This window comes from Anser brachyrhynchus (assembly GCF_964034855.1).
Source record: "Anser brachyrhynchus genome assembly, chromosome: 2".
Classification (NCBI taxonomy): Eukaryota; Metazoa; Chordata; class Aves; order Anseriformes; family Anatidae; genus Anser; species Anser brachyrhynchus.
The window spans coordinates 71,243,219-71,267,034 of NC_137695.1; the positions used below are offsets into that span (position 1 = coordinate 71,243,219).

At 42.2% G+C, this 23,816-nt stretch overlaps 1 protein-coding gene and 1 long non-coding RNA gene across 12 annotated transcripts in view; both read right to left on the reverse strand.

Annotated features, from left to right (window-relative positions):
• Window positions 1–23,816, reverse strand: part of FARS2 (phenylalanyl-tRNA synthetase 2, mitochondrial) — a 264,849-nt gene that overhangs the window by 30,264 nt on the left and 210,769 nt on the right. The window lies entirely within an intron of this gene.
• On the reverse strand, window positions 1,760–23,808 carry LOC308190453. The gene is made up of 2 exons (XR_013947211.1): window positions 5,853–23,808; window positions 1,760–5,514 (listed from the first exon to the last, which is right to left on the reverse strand). It is a non-coding gene; the product is annotated as an uncharacterized lncRNA (long non-coding RNA).

A 23,816-nucleotide genomic window follows, 5' to 3' on the forward strand; every position in this document is an offset into this window, starting at 1 on the left:
GAAGTATTTTCTTAAAAATTCTCCACAAAGAAAATAAAGATCAAACTTTTGACATGATTGTCTAAGTTGTAGCAGAAAGACACACATGCCACGGCTCTCCTGCACCACAGTCTCACATATGTGCCTTACTTGTAGGTAAACCACTGTAATTTGCATACTGCTGCACCCAGCCAGCAACTACTACTGAAATTTGCGCACTTATTCCTACGTTACTGACTTTAGAGTTATATAGGAAAAGACTGGTATTTATTATACATAAGATGCAGCAATTTGGTGGCGTGACCTCAAACACCATCATCTCTGCTAGTACATCTTCTTTGTTTGAACCATGGTAACAAACAGAGGAGGAGATTGTCCTGAGATTACAGGTAGCTAAGCTACCTTGCCCAGACTCACCTCGAGGCCACTCCCTTAAGATCACCAGCATGTTCTCTACCCTTCCTAATTCTTGTGATACTCAGCCAGGATGGGGTAACACAGCAACAGCAGCATTGTGTTTTGAAACACAGTACCAAAGAATAGGAAAATCATTCGGCGTGAACACTGCTGAGGGTAGCAATGTTACTCATGGTCTCCTCTGGATCGTCTGCAACCACCGCATCTCTCTGCTGCACTCACACACACAAGCTCTTCTCCCCAGCCAGTGACATCTCCCTGCAGAAATGGCTAAACAAACACAGGTGCTGGATGTGTGGATTCAGTGAGGGAATATAGATCCTTAAAAAGGAAGAGATTACAGAGGAACTCTGCAGCTGTTAACAGAAAGAAGATGGAGACCACAATATCCCTGTGACATTTTAGCACAGTGGTCTCTGTGAAAAGGTGAAGACCCAGAGAGACAGTTTGGACAACCCAGCAAGATCGTATCAGCTGAATAGCACAAAGTAGATAAAGAGAGACACCTGCAGATCCCATTCCTCAAACCCACACACTTTTCATCCACAGGGTTTAATAAGTATAATGATGCCTGATACTATTGTGATTTTACTTTAGCATCCATATGAGGAAATCTTATCTCACTCTGCACTCATATAAACCTACCACAGAAGCTGAAGCATCAGTCCAAAGGATGAATTGTGTGGGATTTAACAGTTGCACGACAGTCAAAATACTTATAAGCATTTCTAAACTGGATTAGAGCTTTCTTATACTGCTAGCACATCTGCATAGCTGGGAACAAGCTTGGTCTCTTGGATTCCAAGAGAGCTTGGTTCTGATTTTATACATCCCACAACACATCACAGAAACTCCACAGGAATTAATGGAGTGAAAGCAATGTAAAAATCTGAATCAGTTTCTGCATTCACCTACAAAGCTTATGGTTAGAACCACACTGTGTTGGATCAATCTTCAGGTCTTCCTTCCTCTTCCTCTTTATTTCCCTTTCCCCTTTTCCCTTTCCCCTTTCCCCTTCCCCCTTCCCCCTTCCCCCTTCCCTTCCCCTTCCTTTCCCCTTTCCCTTTCCCTTTCCCTTTCCCTTTCCCTTTCCCTTTCCCTTTCCCTTTCCCTTTCCCTTTCCCTTTCCCTTTCCCTTCCCCTTCCCTTTCCCTTTCCCTTCCCCTTCCCCTTCCCCTTTCCCCTTCCTTTCCCCTTCCCTTCCCCTTCCCTTTCCCTTCCCCTTCCCCTTCCCCTTCCCCTTCCCCTTCCCTTTCCCTTTCCCTTTCCCTTTCCCTTTCCCTTTCCCTTTCCCTTTCCCTTTCCCTTTCCCTTTCCCTTCCCCTTCCCCTTCCCCTTCCCCTTCCCTTTCCCTTTCCCTTTCTTCAAGCTGGAGCCTGTATCTATTTTTTCCCCAAATACCAGGTGAGCATTTCAGTAGCACATGCATGAGTCAATAAAACTGAGGTTTCATATTCAACAGCATCCTGTTTGCACAGATTCTTCTAACCTGTCTCCAAGTCCTTTTCCCTCCTTCTCAGATTTGCCCTACTGTACTCAACCAGCACATCTGTCTGACTGGCTGCATGTGTGATGAAGCACACCAGGGAGCTGATGTGGTTGAAAAATTACCAGTTAGGAAAAAAAAATAAAGACTTAGATTCCCAATCAGGTTCACTGAACAGCCACACCAGTCACTGTGCCAGCACAGTGCGGGGGGTGAGAACAGCATAAACCTTATGCTGGCAAGAGAAATGCATGTGGAAACAGAGGCTAAAATCACAAGTTGGCAATTCACTGAATTCACATAAGCACTAAAGCACATTCATGTAAAAAGATCATGTAAAAATATTATGTTCAAAATGAGACTCAGATGTAAGGGAAAGGAAAAAAGATATGTCTGGCTGTTCTCAAATGCTGCTGAGTCCAATCTCCTGACCTATTCCCACTGAAGGCAATGGAATGACATCTCTTTATGCCAACTGAGGATTTAGCTGACGTTTTACAAAACAAGAGGGATGGCTCCCTGGGTAGTAATGTTTTTAAAACTGATCAGCAGAAGCAGCCACTCGGATCCTCTTCTTAAAAATGATGATACACCACTTTGGTTAGGAAATGAAAGAATGTGTTCAAGACAGCATGAGAAGAGGTAAGCAAATACAGCTATGCCAGTGAACTTTGCAATAGTTCAAGCTCTTTTGCCACCACTTAAGTCTGAGATCAATGGTTTAAGCAGACCTTACAAGTGTAGGGTCCTTCATAGGGCCTCTGCTCTAGCATGAGTTTCATTCTATGCAAGCAAAGTTCTCCTTTCTGGCAAACGTAATACAGGCCCTGCAAAGACGGAGCTCTGCCTGTAAGCTCACTCTTTCAGTATTTGATCAAACACAGCAGCGACGCTTAAGAGATTACTTCCATTAAAGATTAATCTGTTCATGACCGCTGCCTTTAACTACTCCCCTATATTGTGAGACAGCAGCCCAAGCTGACTGTTTGGCGTTCACATATTGAGAAGCAAGGCTGGATAGAAGTAGGGTGTGGGGATCGAGAGAAAGAAGTAATAACTATGAATCACTCCTTTGCTGATTGAAGGCATGGTTGCCTTTAATGAATAGTTACATGGAGGATGTGAGATAATCCAACTGGGACTGTTATGAAACTTAACTATGAGATACTTTGAGTAACGATCTATAAAGCTGCTAACTGGATTCAGTAAGTTGTTGAGTCATTACCATATAAGACTGGGTTGCTCGGAGTGGTATGTGAAATCCATATGGCTAGAGACATTGAATGTCTTGCTTTTGGTTAGAGAAGATGATGGAAATGAGCACACACATACGTGGATTTTCAAACATAAAAAATGAATAATAAAAAAGTAATCAGCTGTGGTTATATACCATCCATGCTAGCACTACTTTATCGTTTAACTTCTAGTTGAAGATGTCCTGTGATTGAGCATTAGCAGGCATGAAATTAGCATGGATTTTTAATGTTTTGGGAAAAAATACAGTAGGTTCACTGCACTGATGTATCTGCTGTGACATCAGCTCAAAGTAAACTGAGGACTAGGGTGGTGAAGGATGGAACTAGGACTAGAAGGATGGTGGGTACTACATATAAATCACTGATCTTTCACCTCTTAGAACATTTTCACATTCAAACTGAGATGCTAAATGAGCTGAGCGCTTAATGCAAAAAAAGAACAGAAATTACAAAGCCACCACTATGGACATAATTCATTCCGGAGTAACTACTCCAGCAAAGACCAAGGGCTGAGCTAGTCAGACAACTCTATTATCTTTCACCTGAAGAAAGTGTGATTAGTGGAGGAAATGTCACATTTACACTTAAAAATTGTTTCAAAGACAACTTGTATCTTTTGGCACAACTCAGCCATCTTAAAAATATTGTGAGAGAGAGAGGCAGAGACAGCAAAGAGCACTCCTTTTTATGATTTCTCATCCTTGCATTAAGCCACGGCGTTTAGCCTGAATATTCAGGATCTCAGCACTTGGCACATCCCAGGCAGCAGCACTGTATTGCTCTCTGCTGATCCTTGGGGATGCAGCACCGGGTCTCCTGGATGTGCAGGCTTCCAGCACAGAGTCTGTGCAGCTCCTACTGCCCAGCACAGCATCAGCCTGCAGCACAGCACAGAGCAGCAGGACAAGGAGCAAGGAGGAACTGCATCTTCCTCACTCCCACTGCTGCAAAGGGGGAGCCACGGCCTCTGCAGCTGCATTGTAACAGGTGGAAAGGGGGCGCAGGCAGTCAAACACAACTGGGGAGGAACAATTAGTAATAAATAAGTTTCTCTGGAGATTTTCCTCAAAGATGACCTTGGCAGCATTGCATATAAAATCAGTGTCTCTTCTGAAGATGTCCTTGAACACTCACCACAACAAGAATCAGAGCGTTACTCCCCCTTCTCCCAATTGCAGTGCTGCCTTGAGTTGTGCAACAGACATGACCATTACACATGGCAACTCTATTACCGTTATGGATTATGGGTTTTGTGCATTTTGTTTTGTTTTTAATGGCAACTACTCTCATTTTCAATCTTCTTTTTCTGTTCTTTCACTCTTTTCTTTCTACTTTCTTTTTGATTTGGCATTTGCTGCATTGAGCGGCAAATCCTGTACATGGAGCCAACTGAAGTTACTTGGTAAACACGAAGGAGCTGTAAAATCTGCCTGAAAGCTATTTTCAGCACAAAGGTACCATGCATGGTCAGCCTTACTCATTAACCCCCTAGAAACGCTGCACAAATCATAGAAACATAGGACAGACTTGGAGAGGATTCACAATTCCACCTCTCTGCTGAGTTTCCAGTTGACACTTCTCTTTCAGCTTCATACCATCTTTGACATGTCATCCATTTTACTTCCCAGCCCTTACAAGGGCCTCCATTGTAAATCTCAGACTGGATACCACAAAAGATTGACTCGATCTAGATGAACTCGATCCCTTCAGTACTGAAATTCTGATGGAAAACGATCACAACAGTTAAATTTGGCTTATAGCATAAAAAATCCCTATACCACTGAGGAACAGACATCCCAGCTCCAAGTGTTGCATGGCTTGTAAAGGTCACCAACTAAAAGAATAAATGGACCAAGTTGAAATCATTGGCTTTCTCTTTTTTTTTTCTTTTTAATCAAGGAATGAACCAAACCTGTGTCTTAGGGAAAATGTACCCTGTCTAGTGTTGTAAACACACCTATAGACACATAGTATCTGTGATGTTCACTAGCTTTGCCTTTGCTACTCAGGACAAGCACACCTGCATGCTTTCTGCTTTCTCCAGAGACCACAAGCTAGGCAAACTTGGTTTTAAGTGGTAGAAAGCAACAGTAAAAGCAGGCTCAAGGAAGCAATGCACAGACAGAAAGAACTACCTGGTCTTTTGCTTGCAAGCAAGAAGAGTATCTCAAGAATTACAGACAATGCCAAAAATGAAATTTAAGTGTACTCACATACCGTGATGCTTGAATTACAGTGAATTACACAGCTTCCATCCATCAGTTGAACTGTGGAAACCAACCGTGTCCATGCTTCTAGCCATACCAGCAACACAGTAAAACCCATTAGCTTAAACCGCTCCCGTAAAAAATATTTAGGAATGCGCAAACTTCCAGCCTGTGTAGATGAGCAGAGGTGGCAATTCATTCAGCTATAAAAATGGGATCAATTCCAGTTACCTTATTTAGAGTTGCTTGGCCTGCCTAAACTAACGTGTTCATCTCTGTCAAACATCAGACACCTCTGACTATGGCAGGTATCAGAAGGGGAAGCAGGACTGGGGAGGACAGTGAGTGACAAGGACGTGCTGAATGTCATTAAATGAATCATTTAACATGTGAAGAGAAAAACAGGCACTTCACTTAGCCTTCCTAAGAAGCTCAGTTCAGTAGAAGCTCCCATCCAAAGAAAAATTTTGAAATCCTTGGAGAATGCAATACACACATGTGACATACCTGGATGTTATGTACAGGACCATCTCTGTGCATATCAGTGGTCCTGCTCCAGGACTGCTGAACTTGTATGGGAGACAACATGGTATTTCCAGAGATAATCTGGCAGTGTGGAGTGGCAACATATGCCTGAGTAAAATTCCTACTACAAACCCTGGAAAATAAGGAGGGTAAAACCTTGTGTATTAATGCTTGACACATACCTGTCGAAGTAATATCATATCTGCTTAAGTCTCCTCTTCATTAGATATTTCAATAAGGAATAAAGAAGTCTATCATGAAACATCTGAGCAGGCTAAATGGGCTGTTTACCAGACAAGCAAGACTAGCAGTTGATCTGTCACCCTCAAATTTAACAGGTAAAATCAGCCTCTTTCTCTTCATCCATCACAGCTATGGTAGTGAGAGAGCACTAAGTTCAAACACATATATGATTAATCTAAACTGTAATCTTTGATGTGGTAATAGCTGCAAAGGTTGCCTGCAAAGTGGAAAGGCAGTAATCAACTATTTTTGTATGAAAAGGACAGTCTCCAATAGAAGGTAAAGGGCATCCATGTGACTTCTCTGCTAGACATCCCCCAAAACCATGGATTATTCTCTTCCTACATCTTCTCCCCCTTAGAAGAGCAGCAATGCTGTGTCTCAACAGCCCTGTCTCCAGCAGCGGTAGCAGCTGAAGCAGCCCTTGCTCGACTCACTCCTGCAGCAGCACTGCTCCTGCTTTGTGGCTACATAGCTGCTTGTGCACACAAGTGACACCAACCTGGCTGAAGGACCACATCTCTCTCTCTGATTTTTTGTTTTCAGCTAGATCAGCTCCCCAGTTTAGTTCATTGATTGGGATGCGGTAACACAGGGGACTGCATGAGTGCAAGAGTGAAGACTGGGAATGTTTAAATATCAAAAGAAGTTTTTGCTACAGCCTAAAACCACAATTCCAGGACCAAAACCAGAGAACCTGTTAGCTTAGCTCCTACTGCTCTGGGCTCTCAAAAGCAGCTGTCAATGCAAGATGTGGTATCTTCAGCGGGTACAGCCCAGTACCAGCACTTAAAAGTCTTCACCTGGGCTTTCTTAGGTTTAACTGAAAACATCCCTCATATCCCTCTGGCTAACTTCAGAGTGTCACTGAAATGTAAATGATACTGCTTGTTTGTAACCTATATGAGAATCAACAGATCAGTGAAATGGGTTCACTCTGCAATACATTCATTTTCATATTCCTCATAGTAGCAGAGATTCATGGAAGAGCAAGTAGAGGCTTGTGGGATTTTGCAAGTTTGTCTGGCTGAAGGCATAAGAGACTTTGGCTAATTTGTGTTTCCTTTCAGAAATGCAATAGCCACCAAACAATCACAAAATAGAGCCATGATTAAACAACTGTTTGCAGGCAAGCGTGGAGATGCCCACACGCAGTAAATCTGCCCTGCTTCTTGGGAAAGTTTGCAGCCCACTCCAAGTTCTGTACTGCTGTGTTAGACTGCTCCCTGTCCTCAAACTAGCTCATGTACAGGCTTTCTAAAAGCAATGCAAGCCTTTGATTTATACCTTCCATTTACATTTAGAAGACTTTTACAGAGACAACTGAGATTTTCCAAAGCCAGTCCTGCCGTATTTATAAAGAGGACAAAGAACCCATAAACACTGGAATCGAATTTGGGGAAAACAACTACGTATCTTGGTTTAACGTTCATACTGGTAGATCTCTATACTGTAAAGCATGTGTAATTGGAAAGATGGAAATACAGTTCTAACTGAGGTACTCTCCTATGTTATTTAGTATATAAGCTCTATAATACAACTATATCTTGTTATATTCAACTGAGCAGTGCTCAAATAGAGTTCAGAAAGAAAAGTACTTCCAATATTTTTGTGTTAGCTGAAAATTGCCAATAATTTTTGTTGCAAAAACATTTTCCATGCACTTTGAATGTTCCTCTGAGACAAGAGCAAAAATACTTTGGCTGTGAAAATGATCCATTTTACAAGCATCGAACTATTTTTATACCCTACTCTTCAGTGTGCTCATGTATGTCTAGATCAGTAATTTATTTGTGAAATTCCCTGAGGAGGGAAAGGTAGGTGGGAAGCAAAAAAAACCAAACCAAAACAAAAAAATGTATTGCTTAGAGAGAAAGCTACTAGCTGCTGAATTCTGACACCTCACACAACAAAAGCATCACCTTACTATTGGCACGGCTTTACTGAAGTCTAAGAGATGCTCAGTACTACCATGAAAAGCAGAACCAAAATCTGATGCTGAACATCCAGAACATGGATGGAGCAGGAGGCTACAGAAGTGCCACACTGTATTGGGTTTACATGTCAACGACTTGGTGGGTTGGCTGCATGGGTGGCCTCTGTGAGCAGATCCCAAAAGCTGCCCCATGTCAGATCAGAGCCATCTCCAGCCGGCTCCAAAGGGTCCTGCAGCTGGCCACAGCCGAGCCACAAGTGACACTGGTTGGGCCTCTGGGAGATCAGACTTAGGAAAGGGAGAAAACTGCTGTGCTGTGCTACAGCTGGGAGAGAGGAGTGAGCACCAGCCCTGCAGACACCAAGGTCAGTGCAGCAGGAGGGCAGGAGGTGCTCCAGGCACCAGAGCCGAAGTTCCCCTGCGGCCTGTGGAGAGGCCCCTGGTGGAGCAGGCTGTCCCCCTGCAGCCCATGGGTCCCACACGGAGCAGATCTCCACGCTGCAGCCCGTGGAGGAGCCCCCGGTGGAGCAGGTGGATGTGGCCTGGAGGAGGCTGCGGCCCATGGAGAGCCCCCGCAGGAGCAGGCCCCGGGCCGGAGCTGCATCCTGTGGAGAGGAGCCCACGCAGGAGCAGGGGGTCTGGGGGGAGCTGCCGCCCGTGGGGGACCCGTGCTGGAGCAGTTTGCTCCTGGGGGATGGGCCCCGTGGTACGGATCCATGTTGGAGCAGTTCTTGAAGAGCTGCTGCCTGTGGGCAGCCCCCACAGGATCAGTTCGGGGAAGGTGTTTTCAGTTTACTTTTAGTTTCTCACCATTCTAGTCCACTAGTGATAGGCGATAAATTGCATTAATCTCCCTGTGCTGAGTCTGTTTTTCCTGTGATGATAAGTGGCGAGCGATCTCCCCTGTCTTGATCTCAACCCTTGAGCCCTTTCCATTGTATTTTCTCCCCTTTTTTCTTTGAGAAGGGGGAGTGAGAGAGTGGTTGTGGTGGAGTTCAGCTGTGTAGCAGGGTAAAACCACCACACATATCTATCTATCCCTTAACATAAATCACTGTAAGATCACAGAGAAAATTCAGACAAGGTGTAAGTAGGAGGGCATGTTCACTGATTCCACTTGAGAGGAAAAGGAGCTGCTCCACAGCATTTAGAGGTGGAGGTAGGTAAACAGAGATGTGGGATGGCACAAAAGACGTTGCTTGAAGCATTCCCTGAAGCTGGTAAACAACCAGCTGCCTCAAGTCTTTTTTTGGAAGAAGATCCAAGAGGGATCTGCTTGTAGTCTTGGACCAGGGTCCTCCCCTATCCAACAGAACTCCCCAGAGCAACATTAGGAACTACGGGAAGCCTCTCTTTGCTGTCAGTGGAGGGATGACTGACAGACTTCAAAAGCTGGAAGCCCATCAGGCTTCGCTCCTTCTGTGAACCTCTTTTTCTTTTTGGTGTATTGAGAGAGCAGGCAGCATTCCTCCTCTTCCTTTATAGTGGGATAGCGCTGCAGGCAGTATCCTTTGTGATGAGGAATTAAATTTTTGAAAGGTGCAAAACTACTGCAGGATCAACAGCTTAAAGACAACTAATAATTCTCCTTTCTATCATCCAAAGTAACTTTTGTTTTGTTAATGAGAGACTTCTGCAACTACAACACTGTATCTAGATGTAAAACAAGCAAACTGTACTTCTGAACACTTGAATGACTCCAGGTACACCTATTATATGCACATGTGCCAAACATGGGTATTGTGGGACTTGTTAAGAATTCCTGCCTGCGTAAGGTGTTTCCTGCAGCCCAGAAGGAAAATATTCTTTTAGTGCAATACAAGCCCAAACTCATATTTAAAGCAGGAACTGTTAATCCCAATTGGATGAAGCAGTAGATTTTCATTACATGGAGCACAGAGGAAGGAATTGTTTGTCAGACGTGTCTCTGGAAAATTTGCTTACAGGAACATGTCTGTGCCTGTAATTGAGGAAGGGTGTATTTTTGGGAAAAGGGTGTCCCCTGAAGGTTTCATACATCTGTTTTGATGAACTGCCCTGGAGATTTTCTATATTGGTTTTCCTGAAGAGGACACTGTGCAAAGCACTGCAAATTTTTCCTTTTTGCAAAGGCTGCTACCTCTACTGGAAAAAGACAAGCAATGAATGTACATTTTAATGTTACTCAAGACACAGTTTAGACCATTGTAGCAAGGAAGGCACAGAGACAGACGTTTCAGAAGCCCATACCCTCTTTATAAAGGCACAAAGCAAAATGAAAAATGGAAGAGCCATCCTCGTGATTTCTCTTGTAACAAAAACTGCAGCTCTTCTGTCAGTGCCTAACTGAACCAGGCACAAAAATGCCCAGATCAAAGCAAGCCGACTTGTTGTGAAAAGATGGGGAGAAGAAAAGTGTATCCATAGTGACTCAGCCAGTACTCAGACTCCAACTGACTTAACCATCTTCCTTCCACCTGTGAAACTGTCAAAATCTCAGTCCAGGATTTAAGCTTTGGCTTTCTGGAAACGTCAAGCCCAGAGTCCCTGCACCCACACAGTGTTGTGGGGATGCCTACAGGTCTCCTAACAGGAGTAAAAGCAACTTCTATTCATGCCCTCTTCACAGGAGATTCCTTCAGGCAAACAGTCAACGCCCTCCCATTCATCAGAGGCAGAGTTTAAATGCTTGCAAAAAGCACCATTTCACATTTTCTATCTCCCTCCTGCAACTAGCTCCCTAACAGGCTGTTTTACAATGCTCACTTTGTGAAGATTGTATCTTTTTATTTTAAAATATCACCAGGAAGACCTCCCCACTTAGTCGTGGAGACAGAGGGAAAATGGACTGTCAATGTACACTGAGCACCAGCAGGCTTTTAGTGCACAAAAGGATATAAAGTTTGGGCACAAACTTGTGGTGGTTGGTTCCTGCACTTCACCTCATTCATTTAAGCTAGTATGCATAAAGACATATCTACATAGACATGCAGCACTTGCTCACTTTTCATCCTGCCTGCCATCTATCCCAATGCTGTTTTATTGGCTCTAATGGCATAACCTCCCTACTTAGCCATGCAAGGAAACACACAGGCTATGAAATCGACTTTAACTGTCAGGATTCTCCTGCTAATTCATATAGTTTTTAATTCCATGCCCTTTAGGTCTATAATAAATATTACCCTTGATAAGTTGGAGCACGAATTAAGCTAATATTGAAAGAATCTGTCAGACTACTTATTTATTGTTCTAATTTTATGACTGCTTTGATGTCTGATCCTATCAGACATTGGCTAGATCTAAACAGAAATCACTAAATCACCCAATGCACTAATTCAATGGAAAAGCAGAAAAAGTAGTATATTAAGTATGTTACAAATGAAGTTGTTAAATCATTCATTACTCGCTGGTTTTGAAATGCTTTTTGTTGAGTAACTAATAAAATAAAAAGAATCTGTTATTGCAATCTATATTTTTTCAGGACATTTACTATGTCTATTTTGGACTTAACTTCTGCACAACAGAAGTATTCATTCATCAGCATTTACAAGTATTTTAAAGCTCACCTAACATTTTCCATGCTGCATGTCTTTGTGAAACACGTAGCTGAAGAAATAAAATTATATTCATATTCAGGAAGGATTTACTTTGAGTGAGTGAGGGAATTTATTTTCACTGTGGACGCCCCACAAAAGAGTTTGGTCTGTGGCTTGTGATCATCTTTATCTCCGTCTAGGTTCACAAAGAGCTGAATGCATGTAGCAGCTCACAGGATCAGACCCAGAGCTGGACCTGGTAAACTGTTATGCAGGCTCACTTCATTAGGACTTAATGTAGTAAAAATCCCTGATATTTTCATCTGTAGATCAAAAATGTCAGTCACCTAGAGGAAAATATTCTTTGCAAAGATGCAGTTGTGCCAATTCAAACAGGTTTATTGAATTCAATTACAGATGATATTTCTGATTATCTCGTTCATCATCCTAACAACCCAGCAAGGAGCAAAGGGATAAGGAAGGAAAATATATATGGCTGCAGGTTGTATTTTAAATGCTCAGCTGTTATAGCCATTGATGTAACGAATGTCTTTTTGATGAGGTCAGTGTTTATGAAAACTCTGTAGTCACATTTATATGGTAGTCAACACTGAATTGCATCAGAATCATTTAAGCTTTACGGTGATTAGTCTTTTCTCTTGAACATTTTCATGACACTGAAAAAACACCATATTAATACACCTCATAAAGAAGGAAAAAAAAAACTTCAAAATGCTAGAGCTTTTTTCGTAACTCTCTTTTTGATGCCTGACACAGAAACAGTGGCAAATCCTTGTTCCAGTTGGACCAAGGGGAACCCCCAACAGGAGACTCAACTTTCATCTTTAAAGAAGAAAAAAAAAAGGGGGGGAAAGGCACCTAGAAACTTTATCTTTGTAATCAAATGAGGAAAACTATTCTGTGATCTATTAATACCTCTGTCCTCCTGGAGAGAGGATTAAAAAAGTTTTTGAAGATGTTTCAAAACTTCTCTTTTTGCTGTTGCACTAGGGATCATGCGCTCCAACTTCACTGGCAGCCCCTCCGGGGAAAAAAGGAAAGCTCATCTTACCATGTCCTTGATGGCATGCTGCTCTCAGAAGGAAGGGACAGCACAGGATTCCAGTCTAAAAATACATACCCAGATTTTCTCCTTTCCAGATAATACTGGCACATACACTTTCAAAAAATAACTTAACTGTGGGAGAATCCTTTCACTGGGAAGTGCCCTGCAGTGAAGACACTATGATGCTTTTTATGACTGCAGGACAGAACATGACAGGGGTTAAACGGCACAGATAATCTCCGCTGTATTAACAGCCTTTACAGAACCCAGTGACGGAAGAAGCGTCAACATCACTAACCGCAGCAGCGGTCCCTGTCGGCCTCAGGGCAACGTCAGAGGAGAGGAGGTACCACTGAAGATGAGGCAGCTGCAGCAGTGAGGTTTGGGAACTCCCAATTTAAAACACTGTTGATGTATCTCTAGTTTACATTAACTCCTGCCTGAGGTCTGAACAACTCAAGCTGCTCACGTGCCCTGTGCTCAAGTCCCCTGACCATCTTGGTAGCCTTATACAGGACTTGCCTTGTCAACATCTTTCTTGTAATGTTAGAAATCAAAGTATTTTTATTCTAAACAACCTGCCATCCTGTGAAAAGATACTTCAGGTTGAAAACAAAACAAAACAAAAAAAAACACAAACAAACTGCTTTTCATTTCCGCAGAAGATACTTCCGTACTTAAAAACACTGTTTGGCCTTTATATGGGATTCCATTCTTTTCTGCTGCAGTGGGGTTTCTTCAGGCCCTTACTCCAAATTTAGAATAGCATGGCAGCTGTGGCTGTGTTTCCTTCAATTTATATCTTCACACTGATTTTCACATTGCATTAATCTTCGGTTCCATATCACCTTAACTATGCAGCAAAATTTCACCACTGTAGTTTGCTATTTCTGCAACTGCTACTCATCTAACAGATGTTATTTCAGCATAAAAACAGCTTCTTCAGGAACAACCTCTATGTAGCTAGTGTCCTGGGTAATTTGATTGACTACCATGGGGGTACCCAAAGAAAAATCTGAGTTAAATATCAAACAAGAATTGTGTGCTTTTTTGATCTGGAGGTAGTAATCTGCAAGTGAGTTAAAAAAATAGTTTTTCATTATCCCACAGAAAAAAAAACCTCAAATAACAAGAGGTGAAATACGGGGACTGAAGACTGATCAACTTACAGTAACAGAAGGATTAGTGCTGTAATGCAGATCAACAGCTCTCTGATCTTTTTGAGCATCCAATGCCAGTTCATTGAGACAGCAGTCCCATGCCCAGCAAACAACAATTCTCCAATAACAAGTCAATGGAGGAAGACTCTTCTCATCCATTAAGGCTGAGTGGATGTGCTGAAGTAGAAAGATTTCATTCACACCACTCAATATATTAGTTTAGTCTTCCCACAAACCCACTGGAGACTTTTTGCTCAAGAGAAGATTGTGTCAGTGATTATTTATGCACTTTCGTCATAAAAGATTTCTTTTTTAACTCTTTTGAATGTGGTGCCTTCTAAGTGCATTGGATGTTCTTGTTATATCTGCAGATCAGTAAGTACAAGCATGCAGCCAGCCTTCTCTGCACTATTCATTATTTTTACATTCTTCTATCATGTCACCTGTCATTTGTTTCCTCCCTATCCTAAGCAGTTCTAATATATTTCATTCATCCTCACATCTCGTACATTTTCACATCTCAGACAACTTGTGCTGCCTGGGTATTTTTTCCTGATGTTTGTCAAGATGCAAAAACCAGATTTGAACACACCTTCTCATGGAGGGGACAGGCCCACAATTTATATAATAGCATCACAATATTTACAGCCAAAACCAACCATGTTTCATGCCAACTCAATACTTCATTTCATTCAAAGAGAAAAAGGAACAATCAAATGGATAGGAAATTAAATCAAAGTGTGGGATATATGACTTCAGCTGAGCAATAGTCCTCCTTAAAGACTGCAAGTACATTGAAAAGACTACTATCTCCTGCAACAGAACTACCTACACATACAAGCATTTGCAGTGTTATGCAGCACCCATTTTTATGTCAGTCATAAAATTATACTAATCCTACTTCCTAGGTCATCAACAATGATTTGTTCCTGAAGTTAACTCTGTATATTTAGAATTCATTAGCATCTGCAAGAATTACAAAATATTCCTTTCTGACATGCATTGTTTCGCTTTAGCCATGTTTCCCAATATATTTTATTGCCGCCATTGTTCTTCCCTGCAACAAGTTTAGTTCATTCTAGAATAAGGTTTAAGGACTTGACGGTTGCAGGGGAGCTGAATTTCACAGGAGATTATATAGTCTCATTATCAGCACAGTCACTTTATTCAGTCTGAGACTCCTTCAGAAATCCTGGCAACTTGCTGTAATTCAAAGGCTCATATTGCTCCAAACTCTTTCCTTCTCAAACACGTTTAATCTTTATTACCTCTCCCTGAACTACTGTTTGCAGGTCTGAGAGATGGCACATCCACACTACAGACAGCGGAATAATGCAGAGCTAGGCTTGGAACAGAAGCAATCCAGCTGCAACAGCAGCGTCTGATGCAGGACAATTTACCCTAATTCTTCATAGGTAGATCAACCTACACATACCACAATTTTTGGTGACTAGGCTATTTCCAGAACAAGGGGACTCGTTTAGAATTGGCTAAGGTGCCTGCTCAGAAGCCAATTGAACTGGATCTCCCATGAACAAATCAGTTAGCTCTTCTAATATCCAAGGCATCCTTAATGTCTCGTTGCTTTGATGGCTTACAAAACTTCAGTGGGTTTTCATACTTTCCTCAGTCTTACTAGCACTACTTGTATGTATTCACTCATTCTTCAAGGCCCTTGTCATACTCTCCCTGCTGTCAGCAGACGTCATATGTGAAACATCAATCTGGGGTAAGGAAATTGCTCAGACTTGTGATGGTTCTGGCTCTCACAGCTCTCTCCCCTGAGACAAATGGCGTGTATGAAGACATGGGCATCCAAGAAATCCAGACCCTTGCAATGGGCTGATATCAGAGGTGAGTTCAGAAATGGTGACTCTCCTGCAGCCCAGTGCCCTCGGCAGCATGGCCTGCTGCAGTTGGGTTGCCTTGAAGGAAAAAAACAGCTCATCAGATGCTCACTGAGCATCCTCCAAGCCCGTGACCAGCAACAGAGAGCCACAGGGAGAGGCAACATTCATTAATGCAGCGGCTATGATTTCCATTGGTCCCAAGGAAATTTTGCACAGGAAATTTTTATTGCTATTTGTAGTAGCCAGTGTGGCTCAGCCTCTTGTATAAAAGCAAGAGGGACTGTGCTTTTGAAGACAATACATGACACCTCTTCAGGTAAATTTTAAAAATGAACCAAGCTGGCACCTGCAGGCCAAACTCTGCAGTTTCTTCGAAATTCAGGAAAACTGAAGTGTGCCACACAGAGCTGCTGTAATTCCCCAGGCTGGCACTTAGTCATCAGTCAAAGCTACTCTCACAGCACAGAAGTAGATTTCTTTCCCCTCCATTGCTTTTTAATGTTATTGAAATAAAAATAGATGGAACTGTGATTTGTCACATCTGATGTTGAGTCCTTATCTAAGCACTAAACTTTGGCTTCCCTCTCTTTAGAAGATGTGCCTTCTATAAAGATACACTACATCTATGCGGGAGCTTTCTCCATAATTCAAGCAGAAGCCAGTAGTTGTTACAGCCTGCTCAACACACATTGACCTACTTCATGTCACAACGAAAGGTTCATTCATACCCTGTATTTGCTGTATCAAAGAGCTTCAGACACTTTTGCTAACAGCAACAATTGTTTTGAGCAAGTCACTTTTTCTTCCACGGTTATACATTTTAGCTTAATAAATTATCCTCCTGTCAAAACTTTTACACTGCAAGGGAGACACTAGGGGACACAACCAGGTGCAATGCTCAAAAACCTTTGTGATCCTTCCAGCACTATCTTGCTTGTCCCACAAGGTATGCAGGCTTTATTACATGCAACAAGCAACATGATAGGTTTTGCTGGAAAAATATATATAACAGGGCCAGGTTCTGGAGATGCTGAAAATGGGTACAGCTTTCAGGAGGACCTCTGTGAGCTCAGGAACACCAGGCCTGCTTTCAAGGCCCAGATGTACAGAAATGTGTGAGTGCCTGCCTCTGGCTGATTTCAGAAGCACAAATACCTTCACTGATCCAAGATGAGGACAAGTAACTTTGGAAAATTTCACTCAGTGTTTAAAATGTAATAACTCCATGACAACATCATTTGCTTCTACGCAAGTAAAATACACAGTCCAGTTACCTACACTGAAGTTGTTCAAAATCAGTACATCAAACAGAAAAATCACTGAGCTTAGATGCTATTACTAACTCAAAATCTTGAGGAATTCTGCAGTGGAAAAAAAAAAGTCTTGGCAACTTTTTCAGAAATTCAAATAACGTTTTGAGAAAATATCATTTTTATGTTCATGTGGGAATCATAAAAATAAACAAATATTTAAATAAAGCTTTGGCTTATAAATAAATTAAATTTAAATCAATAAAAAATATTTAGGGATCATCAATATATAAATAAAACCCTGATACTTAGGTTTCAGTAGAAATTTGCTCTAAGCTTTTTTGGTTTCCTTCGTTGCACAAGACCCAGGAGATGTGGATCCATGTGAATGGGAACAAGCTTTACATGACTCCCCATGATCTGAAAACACCATGTTTTATTCAGCTGTAATAAATGCTGGCAATATTAATATTCTGCCTTGTAGATACATTTACAATACTGTAAGGATTTTATGAAATCTTACCACTTTTACCTAACCGATGATGCTGAACATTCTGTCTCAAAAATGTATTACTTTGGATTTCTTGAGCCTCTCACATAGTCAATGACCCTTTCCTCCCCTTTGTTGCCAGTTCAATCTGTGAATTTAATTTGCACTAGCTACTACACTGACACACTACATTTTAACTTCACAGGTATGTGTAACTAGTTATCAGTTGGAGGTATTCCGCCATACATTTGCATGAAAGCATTCAGTAAAATGTTAAAAACTTTCAAGAAAGAAACTGAGCCAACAGTGGCTTTTCCTCTGTACGACCTAAGAAATTACAATTTGGCCAGTACCTATTAAAAGGCCATTCAGTACCTATTAAAAGACCATGTTGAAAATTGAAAGAACAATATTCTGAAAAAAACACCCCCATTACAAGCAGCGCCTGTAAACATTGTAGAAAACCAGACTACTCAATTTGTATGTGGTTCGTTTTGTTTATTACTTTTAACAGCAGCTGTCTGCCTGTTCTCCTTTTTCTCAAGGATGCATCAGCCTACCCTAGCTTGGTCTTTGTGAAGCCCAAACCATGAACTTCTTTTAATTACATTCCTGCTTCTAATACTATAGATTTCTTTGCATCTTAGTTTCTATTTGAACTAGTTGCTTACAGCTGCACAGCTTCACAGATTTCTGCTTCTGGACGCTACCAGGGCAGATTTTTGCTCCCTGGGAGCTGACCTCTGCTTGGTGCCAATGAAGTGGGCTGAGATTTCTTTCAGCCACAGCTCCATTCTGTCCATTCTGCCCCTTCAAAAGAAGACTTTCTGCCACACAACTGAAACCTGGGTGCAGCAGATCTATCTGTTTTTAATGGTGCTATTTGCTCTGTCTTACAGTTTGGTCTCACCTGTTACCTAGAAAGTTTGTCTCACGACTTTTCATTACAGTGGGAAACACCCTTTTTACTCAGCCTGACAACAGTGATACCCTCTGCAAAAGAAGGCATCCTGAGGTACAACAGAGCAGCCAGAGGCAGTCAGGAGGGTCTGCAATCCAAATGAAAGAAAACCACAATTACTGCAATGATCTCTTGCCCCTCACAGCAAAACCCAACCTCCAGAGCTGTTCCAGTGGTTGGTGGACTGCTGAGGTGATGCTGTGTGTCAAACTTCTGCTCCTAAGCATGGACATTTAAAAAAATCACATTCCTCTCTCAAAGTTAATAAAAAAATAAATGCTGGCCCAAAAGATAAAACTGATGTCTGCACGTGGTAGAAATTTGTATGTACCCTTTATCTTTCCATGTGATGTAGGCAGGGGAATACCCAACTCTTTTTAAATGCCTCCTCCAACAGTCGCCTGTTGACTTTGTGTTTGACATGCCTGCCTTGCCTCTGCCCAGTCCTGATCTAGAGAATAATCCACTTCATGTGTCGCATCATGATGCTTGGTGCTTCCATGAACTGCCAGTGACTGATCAGAGAGGAAAAGAAACAGAAACAAGGAGCTCCTGTCAAAGACAGGTTCTTCAGGTGTATTCCTGCAGGACAGACTGTGCACACACACTTGTACAGTAACAGGTAACTGTTACAGGTAACTTTCATAGACTCACAGAATCACAGAATGGTTTGGGTTGGAAGGGATCTTAATGATCACCTGGTTCCAACCCCCTGCCATGGGCAGGGACACCTCCCACGAGACCAGGCTGCCCAAAGCCCCATCCAGCCTGGCCTTGAACACCTCCAGGGATGGGGCATCCACAGCTTCTCTGGGCAGCCTGTTCAACTGCCTCACTACCCTCATAGTACAGAACTTCTTCCTTATATCTAATCTAAATGTACCCTCTTTTAGTTTAACACTAACCCTTGTCCTATCACTACACTCCCTGACAAAGAGTCCCTCCCCAGCTTTCCTGTAGGCCTCCTATGAGGTCTCCCCAGGGCCTTTTGTTCTATAAGCTGAACAACCCCAACTCTCTCAGCCTGTCTTCATAGGAGAGGTGCTCCAGCCCTTTGATCATCCTCGTGGCCCTCCTCTGGACTCACCCTATCTAATAGGTCCATGTCCCTCTGCTGGGGGACCCAGAGCTGAACACAGGGCTCCAGGTGGGGTAAAACAAGTGCCAAGTACAGGGGGAGAATCACCTCCCTCACCCTGCTGGCCACAGTTCTCTTGGTGCAGCCCAGGATACAGCTGGCTTTCTGGGCTGCAAGCGCACATTGCTGGCTCATGTTGAGCTTCTCATTCACCAACACGCCCAGGTCCTTCTCAGGGCTTCTCTCAATACATTCTACATCCAGCCTGTATTTGTGCTTGGGATTGCCACGAACCAAGTGCAGGACCTTGCACTAGGCGTTGTTGAACCTCGTGAGGTTTGCACAGGCCCACCTCTCAGGCCTGTCCAGATCCCTCTGGATGGCATCCCTTCCCTCCAGCCTGTCGACCACACCACACAGCTTGGTGATGATGTCAAACTTACTAAGGGTGCACTCGATCTCATCCTTGATGATAGTGTGATATGAAGTCTTTGTCCACATACAGCTGATATGCAGAGCCTGAGCCTGGTGTGTTCCCACAGGAGCACAGGGAGAACATTCAACTCCCTGAGAATGAATAGCTCAACAAATGAGTTATTAAGAACTTAACTACACAAGTCCCAAGAGAAAGTCACTGCAGCCTTTTAAAAATGGATTTGAAATTGCTCCTTTATACAGAAAATACACTAAGTGACAATATTGCAGGACCTCCCTGGATTAAGAGAACATTTTTGTGAGCCATTGGGAAGTTTCTATTCCTGGAAGCCTGAGACAGCACTACTAAAAGAAGAATACAGTCTGCCCTTAGGGGAAAGGGTCAAACTTTGACCAACACCCTCTGAAATAATCCATAATAATGACTGTAATAAGCAACAGGAGCCAGATCAACTTCCCTTGTTCTGGAAGGGGTGCTTGCTGGCCAGGCCAATCCACTTGGGATTACTGCTGGATGTCAGCCTTGGGAGATGCTGGACATATCAGAGCTGAGAGTTCAGGATGCCAAATACATATTGTACTGCCTGGTCCCTGGCATATCGCTTGAAATGCAGATAACCCCAAAGATACACAAAAACCCAGCCCACTCCTTTAAAGATGGCATTTTTGTAGAAATAGAATGAAAACACCTACATTACGCATGCTGCTTCTCTGCAGTCACAGTTTTCCGGGAGAATGTATCATTCACATACAGGTGCTGTACTTATTTTTCCATCTACTTTCTCTTTTACCTCAAAATAGGTCTGCTTGAAAATGGTTTGCTTACAGGAACACCTAATTACATTCTGCCACTACACTGGGGACCAAGAATAGCACTCTCTGTGCACTGGACTTCATGCCTTCTGTTGTTGCTGTTAATGCCTTCCTCTCTTGGACAACCCACTTCTGGGACTCAAGGATCATCTAGGGGATTGCTTTGCTTTTGGAGTGGCTCTGGCTGTGACGAGCTTCTGTATCCTTCAACAGCTTCCCCAACAAGACACCTGGGTCCCCTGGAAAAGTTCTTTCTCTGTCTATTTTAAATAATACAAATTGAAGATTGCAGTGTCCTGTAGTGTATTTTTCAGGAACAATGTGCAGACATTTCCAGCAAGTGCTCTTAATGGAAGCTTCTTTGCCAAGTATTGCCTTCTTCCCTAGTTGTGGTTTTGCAAAAGCACATTTGTTCTCAATGAGGAACAGCAGAGCAGAACTTTCTGTCCTGCAATTGTCACCGTACCCCAGAAGATGAACTACAAGGGCTTCTTTTTTTCCCTGTAGGTTCTACACATGTGGATACTCAGTTCCTAGGTTATATCCACCAGTCAGGATGGTAAGGCACAGTGAAATTCAAATCAAACTCATCAAAAGTAGACATAGCAAATAGAAATATTGGGCCAAAGAGTTTTAAGTGCAGTTGAATCACTGGAAGAAAAAAAAAAAAAAAAAACAGAACAAAAAAAAACAAAACAAAACAAAAAACAACAACAACAAGAGCGAGATGGAGCAAGGGACAGAGGGGTTAAAACTGTGAGATGATCAGAGAATAGGAAGCAGAAAAAAATGAAGATCTCAAGCCATCTTCCAGAGCAGACTTTAAAATGGCCTGCACTACAAAACAAAAGATATGCCATTTATTTATTTACCCAACTCATATTGATTTGGAAAACTAGCAAAAATATTGCAAAATAAAAACAGAATTAGAAAAGCCTATATTTTGATTAGTTTGTGCTTCCATAATTTGCAGAAGTGCATTGACATTATGTGTGATGAGACTCAACGAACAAAATTAATGTAACATGGCTACTACTCAACATTTCCATAAAATTTTTGCCTTCACACTGCTTTGCGATATAAACTTAATAAATTAATCTCCATAAGGTAAGCAAATCTGATTATCCCTGTTTCACAGATGAGTTAACTGAGGCTTGGCAGAAGTTATGTCACCCAAAGTACTGGGGCAGAGTTGAGGGGAAAGAATAGCAATTAGTATAGTAATTCAGGGCCACAGAGACCTTGCTATTCCTTCTGGCCAATTATTGTGCAGGACTTCCTCATTCATACTGCAGTGTAAAATTTAGAGAGATCTGCCTGTCATTTAGCATTACCATGTTCCCTCAAAGCATTATCAATAAACAAACACACATGCAATCTGACTGAAGAACCTGGGTTCTGCTGCAACAACCCACACACCAGAATCTGAAACCCTCCAGCTTAGTCTGCCAAATTAACCTGGACAGAGGAAGAGGTCTCCTGGCCTGCTCTAGCCCATGGAAATCTAAAATTAAATTTTGGCAGTCCCCAAAAAACATAGAAAGGAACAGTTCTTAGAGGAGAAGTGAAATAATACCAGCAGCAACCGATATTCTGCAGACCTTCCTCCCATCAGACATCGCAATGGGTTGTGCCTTCCTTCACTGCAGGCATTCACGTGTTCCCCTCTCACTACTTGAGTTTCCCACTGAAAAGTGTGTTTGAAACGACGACAGCTGCTTTGCTGATCTTCCACCCAACCTCTGAGGAGTCACCACTTTCTGGTTTCATGAAGGTGTTTCAGTTTTCCCTGAAAGATTTATTTTGCTAATGGCATTTATTTAGACTGAATATCATGTCACATTAGTTCAGTGGAAAGGGGAAAGGGATTTGTCTTAGCAATGGCATTTTCTGTTTGGCTAGAACAACTGTCAAGGGGAAGATCCATCCAAAGAGAAAAAGGGGAGTCTTTCTGGCAGGCCCTGAAACACCTAAACAAGTAGTAACTTAGAGGGACTACTCCCCATCCAAATTTACATGTCCTGATTTGCACGTTTTTCTATAGGAACTAAAATTCTCTACAAGCCTTCAGGTTACGAAAATGTCTGTGACTATCATATTAGTTCAAAAATGTGACAGAAGTGCCACTCAGAAAGAAAAACAACAGAAGAACAAGGAATAGGGTTTGCGAACAAGCGTGGCATAGACAAATACATCCTTAGTGCACCTTGTAAAACTGGCTTGTCTGCTGGCTGTACAACACAAACCATAGCACGTGGACAGTCAAGTAAGAACACAAATACCTGGAGTATCATCATTCAGAAAACCAAACAGGAAATAACAATGTGGTCCTATTGCTTTGCTGTCCTCTTTCTCCCTCCTAAAATTTATTGCATTGGGTTATAGCAACACCTCTTTCAGCTGCTGCACTGGAGGGAGGGAAAATTTGTGTTGCACAACAGAGCAGTAAAGGTGGCTTCCAAGAACACAAGAACACTGAGTCATTTGTTTTGCCTAGATTTATCTCTACTCATGTCCCAGGTGATCTGCTTTTGTGACATATTAAGGGTAGTTGCATGAGACTGGGGCTTTACCTGTGCCCCAGAGGGAGAAAATGGAAAGAAGTAGCTCCAAAGCCTTCCTTCACTTGAAAGATCCCTACTTCAGATAGAAGAGGTGATTTACTGGATAGTTGGTAGAATGTGGAGACAGAGGACTGAAGTATTTGCACATGCAACAGGGATAAAATACCACTATTAAGCCTAAGTTTACTTCACCCAATCTCTTCTCTCTTTAGATATGATTGCTGACATTAGCACAAAACAGTATCATCTATTTGACAAAGACCATGTCTTCGGCCATGAAAACTGACTGGAATGGTCTTAAATGGAGAAAAAAGTAGAATGTTACTGGAGAAATGCCAGTGGAGAGCTACAATTGCTTATGCACTTAATGCATACATCCAAACAACTATACATTATCGTAGGGCAGGCAACAGCCAATGCAATTTTTGAACATATTAAAATCTATACTAGCAGCTTAGCAGTAGCCTGAAATCATGGTATATAATATGTGTTATGAAATTCCCTTTTAATATTCTCAATATGAAAAAGTCAAAACTGAGAAGCTGTATTAATGATACAGTGGAATATGGACAGGCTGGGCCACTT